The sequence below is a fragment of the Elephas maximus genome, chromosome 4 (assembly GCF_024166365.1).
Source record: "Elephas maximus indicus isolate mEleMax1 chromosome 4, mEleMax1 primary haplotype, whole genome shotgun sequence".
Lineage (NCBI taxonomy): Eukaryota > Metazoa > Chordata > Mammalia > Proboscidea > Elephantidae > Elephas > Elephas maximus.
In genome coordinates, this window is record NC_064822.1 from 54,361,032 (window position 1) to 54,374,029 (window position 12,998).

A 12,998-nucleotide genomic window follows, 5' to 3' on the forward strand; every position below is an offset into this window, starting at 1 on the left:
TTTCTGCAGTTCTCTTTATTGGTATATAGGAATCTAACTGATTTTTCATGTTTAACCTGTATCCGGCTACTCTGCTGGATCTTTCTATTAGTTCCGTAGTTTTCTTGTGGAGTCTTTTGGGCTCTCTATGTGTATATATATATATATTTTTTTTATGTATATAATCGTATCATCCACGAATAGGGATAGCTTTACTTTTTCCTTACTAATTTTGATGTATTTTATTTTATTTTTCTTGCTTTATTGCTCTAGTTAGGACTTCCAGCATATTGTTAAATATAGGAGTGGCAATAAAGAACATGCTTGTCTTATCCTTATTCTCAGGGGGAAGGTTTTCAGCCTCTCCTTTGAGAATGTTGTTGGCCTTTGGTTTTTGTATGGATGCCCTCTATTAGGCTGAGGAATTTTGCTTCTATATTTATTTTATTGAGTGTTTTTATCAGGAATGGGTGTTGGACTTAAAGAATACCTTTTCTGTGTTGAATGAGATGATCATGTGATATTTTCTTTTATTTATGTGATGGATTACATTGATTGATTTTCTAATGTTGAACCACCCTGATATGAAACCCACTTGGTTGTGGTATATTATTATTATTATTATTGATACGATGCTGAACTCTGTTGGCTGCGATTTTGTTGAGAATTTTTACATCTACGATCATGAAAGATATTGGTACGCAATTTTCTATTTTTGTGATTTCTTTGCCTGGTTTTGGTATCAGGGTTATGCTGGCTTCATACAATGAATTTGGAAGTATCATTTCCTTTTCTACGGTCTAAAAATTTTTGAGTAGTAATGGTGCAAACTCTTCTCTGAATGCTTGGTAGAATTCTCCAGCGAAGCCATCTGGGCCAGGACATTTTTTTGCTGGGAGTTTGTTTTTGTTTTTATCTTTTGCATCCGTTCTCTTGTTATGGGTCTGTTCAGATTTTCAACCTCAGTTTATGTTAGTTTAGGCAGGTAGTGTGTTTCTAGAAATTTGTCCATTTCTTCTAGGTTTTCATATTTGTCAGAGTACAGTTTTTCATAGTACTATATTATGAACCTTTGTATTTCAGTTGGGTCTGTTGTAATGTCCCCCATTTCATTTATTATTCGTGTTATTTGCTTCCTTCCTTGTTTTTCTTTTGTCAGTTTTTCCAAAGGCTTGTAAATTTTGTTGATCCTTTCAAAGAACCAGCTATTGGATTTGTTGATTGTTTTATTGTTTTTGTATTCTCTATTTCATTTCTGCTTTGATCCATATTATTTCCTTTCTTTTGGTGATTGCGGACTTCTTTCTCTGTTCTCTCTCCATTTGTTCAAATTGCATAGCTAGTGTTTTGATTTTGGTCCTTTCTTCTGTTGTAATGAGTGTATCTATTGCTGTAAATTGACTTCTGAGCACTGTTTTTGCACTGTCCCAAAGGTTTTGGTATGATGTGTTTTCATTCTCATTTGATTCTAGGAATTTTTTTATTCCATCTTTGATTTCATCTAATACCCAATGGTTTCTAAGCAAGGTGTTATTTAGTTCCCATGTATTTGATCTTTCCCTTTGCTCTTATTTTTATTAGTTTCTACTTTTATGGCGTTGTGATCAAAGAAGACGCTTTGCATTATTTCAGTGTTTTGGATTTTGTTGAGGGTTGTTTTGTGGTATAAGATATGGTCTATTCTGGAGAACAGTCCATGTGCATTGGAAAAGAATGTGAACTTTCCTATTGTTGGGTGGAGTGTTCTGTATATGTCTATGTGGTCAAGAAAATTGATGCGGTCTTAAGATTTTCTGTATCTTTGCTGAGTTTCTTTCTAGATGTTCTGTACTTTACCGAGAGTGGTGTGGTGAAACCTCCTACTATTATTGTGGAACTGTCAATTTCTCTTTTTGTTAATGTTAGAGTTGGTTTTATGTATTTTGGAGCCTTGCAACTGGATGCGTAGATATTTATTATGGTTATGTCCTTATGGTGGATTGTCTTTAATCATTATACGATGCCCTTTCTTGTCTTTTGTGGTGGATTTTGTTTTCAAGTCCTTTGCATCTGAGATTAGCATTGTCATTCCTGCTTTTTTTTTTTTTTTGGTTGCTGTTTGCTTGATATATTTTTTTCTGTCTTGATTTTTAATATATTTATGTCTTCATTTCTAAGGTATGTCTCTTCTAGACAGCATATTGATGGGCCAAGTTTTTTTAATCCATTCTCTCACTTTCTGTCTCTTTATGGATACATTTAAGTCATTTACATTCAGTGTGATTATCAATTGGTGTGAGTGCTTTTTTTTTTTTTTGGTGCTGATGTTTTCTTTGTTCCTCATCTTTCTGTGCTGAATTCCTTTTGTTTGTGGATTTTTTTTCCACTTCTTTCATTTTTGTAGATTTCGTGTTTACTGAGAATTTGTGTCTGTCTTCTATATTTTGATGAGTAGGTTTTTTTTTTTTTTTTTTTTTTACTTTCTTTGTGGTTATCTTGTAATTTACCACTATCTTCCTAAGTTTAAAACAGTCCTTTATTACTTGATACCACCTTGACTTCCCCTCCATTTGAAAGGTGTATACAACATCATTTATTCTCTCTTTTATTGTTCTGACATTGTTGTCATTTACAGATCAGGCTTTCTGGCTTCCTGTTGTGAATTTTTTAGTTTTGTTTCATCCTTGAGACTTCATTACCTAGGTTGGTATCTGGCTGATACTTTCTTGTGTCCTAGATTCAGGTTTTTGTCTAATGTTGTTGGTTCTTTTATCAAAGGATTTCCTTTAATAATTCTTGTGAGTGTGGTTAAGTTTTTACATATTCCCTTAATTTCTGTTTATCTGGAAATGTCCTAATTTCGCCGTCATATTTGAACAAGAGTTTTTTGCAGGATACATTATTCTTGTTTGGCAGTTTTTTTCTTTCAAGGTTTTGTGCATGTCATTTCATTGCCTTCTTGCGTGCATGGGCCTGCTGAGTAATCAGAGCTTAGTGTATTGTTTCCCCTTTGTAGGTGACTTTTTGTTTTTCTCAAGCTACTCTCAGGATTCTTTCTTTGTCTTTGGCTTTGGTGAGTGTGATTATGCAACGTCTTGGTGACTTTCTTTTAGCGTCTATCCCGTATGGGGTTCGTTAAGCTTCTTGGATGGTCAAGTGTTTCATCTTTCATGATATTAGGGAAGTTTTCTGTAAGCAAATCTTCAATGACCCTCTGTGTATTCCATTTTCTCCCCCATTCTGGAACTCTGATTGCTTGCAATTTTTGCATTTTATTGTATCCCACATTGTTCTCAGGCTTTCTTCATTTTTCTTCATTCTTTTCTCTGATCTTTCCTCAAACAAATTGGTATGCAAGGATCTGTCTTCAAATCTTTGATCTTGTCTTCCACTGTTTCAAATTTGTTCCTAAAACTTTCTATTTCACTGTCAGTTTTTGCAATTTTGTTTTTTATCCTTTGGATTTCTGATAGCTGTTTTTGTATGATTTCTAGTTGTTTATTTGTCTTGACATCTTGTTCCTGTGTTATTTTCCTGAATCTTCCATTGCTTTGTCTATCTTTTCCATGATTTTGTCTAGTTTTACCTTATTTTTGTCTGTTTTCCTTCATCTCTTTCCTAAACTCTTGCAGAGTCCTGATATTATTAGAGTTTTGGATGCCCTATCAGGTAGTTCCAGTGCCTTTGCTTCCACCAGAAGGTCATCTAGTGTTTACTTTGGTTGCTTTCTGCAGTCACCCTGTCTTATATTTTGATATGTTTTGATATTGTTAACCCTCTCTGGGACATTCAAGAATTATTTTCTTCATTTATTGACAGTAGACTTGTTTGTTGCATTCTGCTTTTTTTGTTTTATTTGGTTATGTCTGAGAAGGCTGGCTGGGCATGTTTTGTTGCTTGCTCATCTGTGAGCACAATATTTCTCACCCCCTTGTCCAAGTCTGCAGGGCTGGGTACTTAGCTATGGTGCAGCAAGGCAGGTCAAGCAGGGGGAAGGGCTGGGAATGGGTCATTTGCAGCATGAACTAGGGCACACTGGTGGGCAGTGTGGGGTGGGGCCCAGAAGTTCAGAGGTCCTCACTTGTGCTGTTCAGGGGCCCTCAGTGCAGATAGGTAGGAGGGAAGGCAGAGGGTGTGGTGTGTGGAGTTAAGCCAGTGAAAGAAGAGAAGCAAGCAAAAAACCAACATGAATTAGAAAAAAGTAAATAAAAAAAGCAGCATGGTGGGATTCAACGGGTGGGAATGGGGCAGAGCCCGGAAAACTCTGTGCCAGTGGCTCTCTAGCTGAGCAGTGCAGCTCCATCTGTCAGGAAGGGGCATGGGTGACGCATGAAGTTAGGTAGGCAGAAGAAAGGAAAGAAAAGCAGGGGAAGAGATGGAAGAAACAACAACAAAAAAAAACATAAACCACAACAACGACAAAAATTAACAAATATGCTTAGGGAGCTGGCAATTAGGGGTAGGGTGGAATCAGTGTGGTGGCAAGCTGGTGTCTCTCTTGCCAGGTGGTGCAGCACTGCCCCTCAGAAAGGGGTGGAAGCAGTGCAGGCCCTAAGTGGGAGGGAGAAGGGGAAAGGTACAAATAAAAAATATGGCACTGAGGAAGTTGGTTCAATGCAGACCCAGGGAGGCCATGTGCCAGTAGCTGTCTAGCTGAGTGGTGCAGCATGGCTAATTACAATGGGGTTGTGGTGCACAGGGCTAGGTCAGTGAGGGAAAGGAAAGGAAAGAAGGAATACAGAGAGAGAAGAAAAAAGCAATCAGCAAAAAAAAAAAAAAAATGGCATTGAGGCACTGGCCAGTAGAGGTGGCATGGACCTGGAAAAGCCATGTGCCAGTGGCTCTCTAGTCAAGCAATGTGGCACAGCCTTTCAAGAAGAGGGAGGGATGGTGAATGGGGCTAGGTGGGTGGAAGAAAGAAAAGGAAGGAGTAGAGAGAGGAAGAAACAAAAAAATATATATATGGTGCTGAAGGAGCTAGCCACTGAGGGCAGCATGGATTCAGGGAGACCATGTGCCAGTGGATCTCTAGCCATATGGTGCAGTACAGCCCATCGAAAAGTGGCTGGGACAGCACACAGAGCTAGGTGGGTGGAGAAAGGAAAGGAAGGATTGGAATAAAGAGGGAAGAAATAAAAACAAAAAAATATATATGGTGCTAAAGGAGCTGGCCAGTGGGTGTGGCACAGATTCAGAGAGGCCACGTGCCAATGGATCTCTAGCCAAATTGTGCAGCACAACCTGCCAATAAGGGGTGGGGGGAAGCACATGGGGCTAGATGGGTGGGAGAAAGGAAAGGAAAGAAGGGAAAGAGAGAGAAGACACAGAAAGAAAAAAATGGCACTAAGAGAGCTGGCCAGTGAAGGCAGCATGGATACAGGTGGGCTGTATGCCGGTGGCTCTCTAGCTGAGTGGTGTGGCACACAGCCCATAGAGAAGGGGCAGGAGTGGCACACGGGGCTAGCTGGGCAGGGAGGAAGGAAGAAAGAGAGAAAAAAAAACAGAATAAAAAAGTGGTGTTGAGGGAATCTGGGAGAGCATGCCAGTGTCTTTCTAGCTAAGCAATGCAGCATAATCCCTCTGGTAGGGGTGGTGATGGCGCACAAGTCTACCTGGGTGGGAGAAAAGAAAGAAACAGAGAGGGAGAGAAGAAACAAAAAAAGTAAAAAAAAAATCAATAAGAAAAAAATTTTTTTAATATGGCATTCAGGGAACTGGACATTGAGGGTAGAGTTGACCTGGGTGGCAATGAGCTGGTGTCTTTCTGATGGAGTGACCATGGCCCATTGGAAAGTGTCAGAGGCTGCATAGAGAGAAGGATGTGGAGTAGGAAAGCATATATCACTGGTTACTGTCTCCTTTTGGGAGCTCCATAAGTTGCCTTCCCATACTCTGTGTCCATGGTCCTTGGTGGCTGTAGTCTAAGATGGTGAATCCATGCCATGTTAGCTGGTAGGGAACCTCCACTCTGTAGCTTTCCTCATTCTCTGTTCCCTGTCATTTTCTTAATCCATTCAATGCTTGATCAAGTTCTTTATCCCTTTATTTGACACTTAAGTTTCCAGGATTGAGGTTTGTTGTCTGTTTTACTTATTTTTTTAGGTCTTTGCTATAGAGGGACAGCATGGTGCGTCTGTCCATAGTGTCATGTTGGCTCCAGAGTCCCTGTATGTACTACATTTTGTTTATCCATTCATCTATCATTGGGCAATTAGGTTATTTCCATCTTTTTGCTATTGTGAATATCACTGTCCTGTATATAGCTATGCAGATATCTGTCCTTGTTTATTTTATCAGATCTCTAGAGTATATAACCCAAAACCCATGTATAAACATGAGTGGAATTACTGCATCATAAGGTATTTCTATTCCTACTTTTTTAAGTAAGTACCATAAGGTTTTCCATAATGGTTGTACCATTTTACAATCCTACCAGCAGTGGCTAAGTTTTCCAGATCTTCCCAAATCTTCACCAACACTTGTTGTTTTCTGGGTTTTTTATTTTGTTTTTTAATCAATGCCGTTTTTGCAGGGGTGAGATGGTATCTCATTGTAGTTTTGATTAGCATCTCTCTAACGGCTAATGATCACAGGTTTCTTTTCATGTGTTTGTTGGCAACTTCCAATATGTTAATAAAACTACCCTTTGTGTTTTTAATATCAAATTTTCACATCTAAAAAATTCTTTATAATTATTTTAATAATTTTCTTAATCGCTATATAGTTTCTGTTTATGTACATATTTTTAAATATAGCAACACAGTTATTTTACAGTCTATGAATGCCAGCATTAATAATCCTAGTGGATTTGTTTTGCTATCTCTTATACCTATAGGTTCCCATTTATGTTGACTTATTTCCATACATGTTTAGCTAGTTTTACCCTTGAGCTCATTTTCATCATAATTTTATTTGTGGTGCTTTTTAACACTATAGGTGAAGGTATGAATCTCCAGAACCCAGAGAAGAGTTATGTCAGGCTCCTAGAGACACCACCTGTCTTAGGCTGGATTCTCTAGAGGAGCAAAACCAGTGAAGCATATATATGCGTAGAGAGAGAGAGAGGGAGATTTATTTTGAGGAAATAGCTCATGCAGTTGTGGAGGCTGGCTAGTCCCAAATCCATGGGTCTGTGGCAGGCTGGAGGCTTCTCTTGACTCACGTAGTAGCAGGGTCTATTGCAACCAAAATATGCAGGTCAAGTAGTACACTGCTGGCTCACAGGGATGCGGGACTGGTGAATCCAAAATCTGCAGATCAGATGGCAGGCTCTGGCTTATATCCTAAGAACTGGAGTTCAAAGGATAGGTCAGATGAAGATCAAGAGAGGGTGAGGTTTGCCAAAACATCCATATATATTGGATGGGAGCCACACCCCCAAGGAAACTCCCCTTTCAACTGATTGGCTGCTAACATCAGACCACAAAATGGAGGATAATTAAATAATATCTGCAAACCATTGAGAATCATGGCCTACCCAAGTTGACACATAAGCTTAACCATCACATGACCAGTCCAGTATCACTCTGGATTAGTTTCAAAATTTAAGAATCTTTCATTGCTCAGACAGTATGTATTTAGGGTGAAAACCAGCACAAGGATTGACTTGCAAATCCAAATCTCAGCAGTGATTTCCATCCCGCTCAGCTCAATGCTAATGTTTGAAAGAGTCAATTTTCTTCCAATTCCCTGACATAGTTCATTCTTTAAAAACCACCAAATTCACTGCTGTCAAGTTGATTCCAACTCATAGCAACCATATAGGACAGAAAAGAAGTGCCCCATAGGGTTTCCAAAGCCGTAGTCTTTATGGAAGCAGACTGCCAGATCTTTCTCCTGCAGAGTGGCTAGTGGGTTCAGACCATCAACCTTTCATTTAGCACCCAAGTGCTTTAACCACAGTGCCACCAGACCCCTCAGTTCAGGCTTATTTCAGGGTCTACACTTTATGCTGGTATCATACAACATTTTTCCTTTTGTGATTGACTTATTTCAATCTTATTAAATTTCCAACTTTGAGAACACTCCAGCCTTTGCTCTTTTTCTTTGAACCTTATCCGTCAATCTCTTAAAACAAAACAAAATAAAAACATGTAGCCTTATCGGAGGGTTTGGCAAATGGCTCAAGGATAGGGAGATCATAAGTCTTGACTCACCTGGGAGTGTCCCAGTGTTCACTTATCCCAGGACAACCAGTGTTTCATCTGGTTTAGAGACCTTTTTTCAGTCTCAAAAAAGTTACTGATTTTTTAATTATGATAAAGTAATGCTTAATTTACAACAAATGACACTTTTTATAATACTGAGTCATCCTATACAAGAACAAGATATTTATTCAATCTATTCAACCCTTTTTTATATATTCTCTGATAGTATTTGAAATTTTTCTTCACAAATAGCTAATATTTTCCTGTAAATTTACTTCTAGGCAATATATCTAATTACTGCTAATATAAGTGGAATTTTTTCTTCTATTTCAGGTTCTAACTGCTGTTTTTTAGTATTTAGACAATTCACTGATTTTTGAACCTAGCCATATTTTTGTTTATACTAATGACTCGCTTGGATATTAGTGATTGGGAATTTTATAATCTAAAAATGATTTAATTTTTTTCTCTATCTCTTGATAGGTTTTTGAATTCCAGTTGACATCAGAGGACATGAAGGTCCTAGATGGCCTAAACAGAAATTTTCGCTATATTAACCTTTGACTTCTAAGTGTTTTGGTAAAGATATTAGCTTTAATTAATTTTCAGATGAAGAACGTAGGAGATTTCTTAAAAATTACCTCAGTACCAGAAAGACAGTGACCAGTTTTAAGAAGGGATAAGACAGGAGTTTACGCGAAACTCTCAGACTGGGTTCATGCCAAAGCTTTTTTCACTGAACCAGCAAGAGAGTGAGAGGGACCAAAGGTCAGCTTGGAGGCTCACCAATATTTTGCTGTCTTCACTCCACATAACTTTTCGGAGAAAATCGACATCATTGATGAATTTATGTCTTCCATGTATGCTTCTCATTTCTACAACAAAGTACTGGACATATACTTTGGATAGTAGTGCTGTCATTTAATGAAATGTTTTCAAAATTGTTTTGTCATTGTCTTCCCCCCAAACTCCTCAGTTCCTCAAATCTGTTCAAAGGCTTCTCCATCAACCCTCTGTTCCAAGCCAGAAATTTCCATTAGCTCCCCCGGACCTTGTAAATTTTAGGTCTCAATAGTTTTCAAATCTCTACCTTCCTTTCCCTTCTGTGTTTGTTCATGGCCCAGTCACTGCACTTGCCTCCTGAAAGAGTGGCCTTTGTATGAGCACCTGTGGTTTTTATTTTCTGAAATATGGAGCTCTCAATGCAAAGGATGAAGAAGGTTAAGAGAACAGAGATTAAAACCAAAGAAAGGGTGTGGAAACAAAACCCCTCAATGTTGGAAACCATTTTTAGCCAACAAAATATCTTTATTATTCCTACATGATCTAAATGATAGGATTCTGCAAAAGGACATTCATTATAAATGAGGGAAAGCCAGGAAGTGTTTCCTTCTGCTGTAGGAATTTTAACTCATAGTAGAAATAAAGTGATCATCTGTGAAAGGGATTAGCACAGTGATATATCATTACTACACAAAAATGGGAAGGTATGTTATTATCATTGGTAATATTTTTAACAGTATACTGAAAACTAGGAAAATGGTGCAAAGAAAAAACAGGAAACAGTCATTTCTACCATTAATTAAATATTGTAATCAAAATTAATCATTTTCTATCACTTTCTACTTTGTGGTGTTATTATATTTAGGGATCTCACTACATAGTAAGCCTGTTGGAGATGGGACCATATCTTATACATGTCATTGTATCTATTTCTGAGAAAAAGAATCGATGGTGTGTGGTAGGCAGTTACTAGGACATGAATGAATTAGTGAAGTGGAGTGAAATTGCTCTCAACAATCTGTATTACCCTAAAATAAATTTATTAGTGCTGAGCATGAAGATGAACTTACACTTGTTAAACAAGGAAGATAAGTTTCTGCTTTCACTGATAATTCAAATGAAAATGCATAGGATATCTCTTTGCTTTGTTGACAGATGTAGCTAAGGGAGGGCAATATATCTGTACGTTTCATATAGCCCTTCCTGTTAAGTTCCAGGCCTGGGAATATAATATCAATTGTTTAATTATTATTTTCTTAATGCATTTACTAAAAGTCATGCTTATAAACAAAGAAATGCAGACTTTACAAGCAGCCAGTTAATAAAATACTTAATTTTCATCCTAAGGCTAGCTTCATAGAACCACTATTGTTGTTAAAATACTCTTTGAATCTACATTGTGTGCTATTCTTTCTCTTTCTAGTCTTATTGACCACCCGAATTATCCCTTTTCTGACAAGTATTAATGAGGTGGCCTTTGTCATGACTTCTTCCAGAAGGCCCTGCTTGTGGATAGGGTGCAGAAAACATCTCAGATGCTGGTGATGAGAGACAACACCTCTGCTTAAATCCATGCTGCTTAGTAACTCACACTCAGCCAGAGGTGTGTCCATAGGTCAGCAAGGAAAGGCACTATTTTTGTCATTTTGGGAAAAACAATAAAGTTTTTTTTCTTCTGCATAAATAGTCTTATCCTCTCTGGTCTCTGTTATTTAACTACTTTGTTTCCTTAACTCATCCAGGCCAAAAATTCTGATTGAAGTAGGTTTCTATTGAAACAGAAGAAAGGAGAAGTGGATGGTGAGGGGGATAACTACTGAAATGGGGAAGAGGAATGCCTTAGTCATCTAGTTCTGCTGTAACAGAAATACTACAAGTGGATGGCTTTAACAAAGAGAAGTTTATTCTCTCACAATGCAGTAGGCTAGAAGTTCAAATTCAGGGCACCAGCTCCAGGGGAAGGCTTTCTCTCTATGCTGGCTCTGGAAGAAGGCCCTTGTCATCAGTCTTCCCTTGGGCTGGGATCATCTCAGCACAGGAACCTCAGGTCCAAAGGACACGATCTGCTCCCGGCACTGCTTTCTTGGTGGTATTAGGTCCCCCTGAATCTCTGCTTACTTCTCTGTTTTGTATCTCAAAGAGATTGGCTTAACTCACTGTATAATCTTGTATATCTCATCAATATAACTGCCACTAATCCATCTCATTTCATCATAGTGATACGATATTTACAACACATAGGGAAATCACATAAATCGTGGACAATCAGACAATACTGGGTCTCATGGCCCAGCTAAGTTGACAAGATACTCTGGGGGGACACAGTTCAATCCATGACAAGGAGGCAGGTGATATTCATGTTTCCTCACTATGTTATAAGGAAATCCAGGTGGTGAGGACTCTGGATCAGAGAAAACGAATGTCTCAATCTCATAAAATCATGATCTCTTTGGTAAAAGAATCACCTTCAAGAGTACAATTCTAAGTGATTTAGTAACTCACTCTGACTCAGATATGACTCCTAAAATTAAAATGTTTACAAGCGCAGTGTTTTCAGCACAACTTTTTACATTCTGGTCTACTGCAATCCAGTTTCTAGAAGGAGATAATGTTTTCACTAAAATACTAGGCATCATAGCACTTATAGCCCTCGTTATCTGCACTTCAGCTTGACCTTCAAATTCTGGGCATGCTTGGGAGAGTAGTACACATATGAACATGATATATCGTTGGCAAAAAAATAAAAATTATTGCTCTGGCCATCTCTCCTTTGTAAAAAGACTGTCTAGAGAGTGCATATTATATAGGCTGATTCATCCTACTTATTTTGCCAAACAGACTTTCAAGAGTTAGGGAATCCAAAAGCCCTCCATCCCAACCTGCCACAATCCATTGCCACATTTATGAGGGAAGAAAGAGAAAATGAAGGCAGGATAGGAAGTCTCCTCTTGGAGGCTAGGGATGAAAACTTAACCAATGAAATAACTTATTTTTCTCACCACTCATGCGCTTGATTCATGTTATGGGCTCAATTGTGTACCCAAAAAGATATTGAAATTCCAACCCTCAGTTCCTGTGAATGTGACCTTTTTGGGAATAGGGTCTTTGCAGACTTAATTAGTTAGCATGTGCTCGTACTAGAGTCAAGTGGGCCCTGATCCAATATGACAGGTGTCTCTTCAAGAAGAGGAGAAGAGACTCAGACAGTCACAAAAAAGAACATCAGCCATGTGAAGAAGGAGGTGGAGTTTCCTCTCACAAGCCAAAGAACACCTGGAACTACTAGAAGCTGGAATACACAAGGAAGAATTTTTTCCAAGAGCCTTCAGAGAGACAGCGTGCACTTGCAATGCCCTGAATTCAGATTTCTAGCCTCCAAAAGAATAAATTTCTGTTGTTTTAAGCCTCTATATTTGTGGCATTATCCACAGTAGCCACAAGATAGAAACAACCCAGTGTCTATCAACACATGGATGGATAAACAAAAGATACTGCATGCATACAGTGGAATGCTATTTAGCCCTAAAGAGAAATCAAGTTCTGATATATGCTAAGACATGGACAAATATTACACTGTGTGAAATAAGTCAGACACAAAGGAACTGACATTGTATGATCCCCCTTGTACAAAATATCTAGATTGGCAAATACATACAGATTACAGTTTATTAGTGGTTGTCATGGGCTGGATAAAGAGGGAGAAGGGAAGTTACTACTTAAGAGGTACAGAGTTTCTATTTATACTGATGACAAACATTCAAAAATGAATACTGCTGATAGTTGCACAACATGGTGAGTGTAATTAATGTCACTGAATTGTACACTAAAAAGAAATTAAAATGCAAGTGATTTGTTATACATATACGTTAGCACCTTAAAAATTTTTTAACAAAAAAAAATTTTTTTAAAGATGAACAACTGGAAAAGAAGAAATAAAACTGTCCTTGTTCAAAGATGACATGATTGTCTATGTATAACACACTAAAGATTTGACAAACATATTCCTAGAACTTCAAAGTAATGGTAGCAAGATTTCAGGATAAAAGATTGATATGCAGAAGTCAGCTGGTTTTCTGGATACTAACAATGAACAATGGAAGTATGAAATTA

General features: G+C 38.0%; 1 pseudogene; it reads left to right on the top strand.

Annotated features, from left to right (window-relative positions):
- Positions 1-10,354, top strand: part of LOC126076225 (prostaglandin-E(2) 9-reductase-like) — a 53,616-nt pseudogene extending 43,262 nt beyond the window's left edge.
- The last annotated feature ends 2,644 nt before the right edge of the window (positions 10,355-12,998 follow it).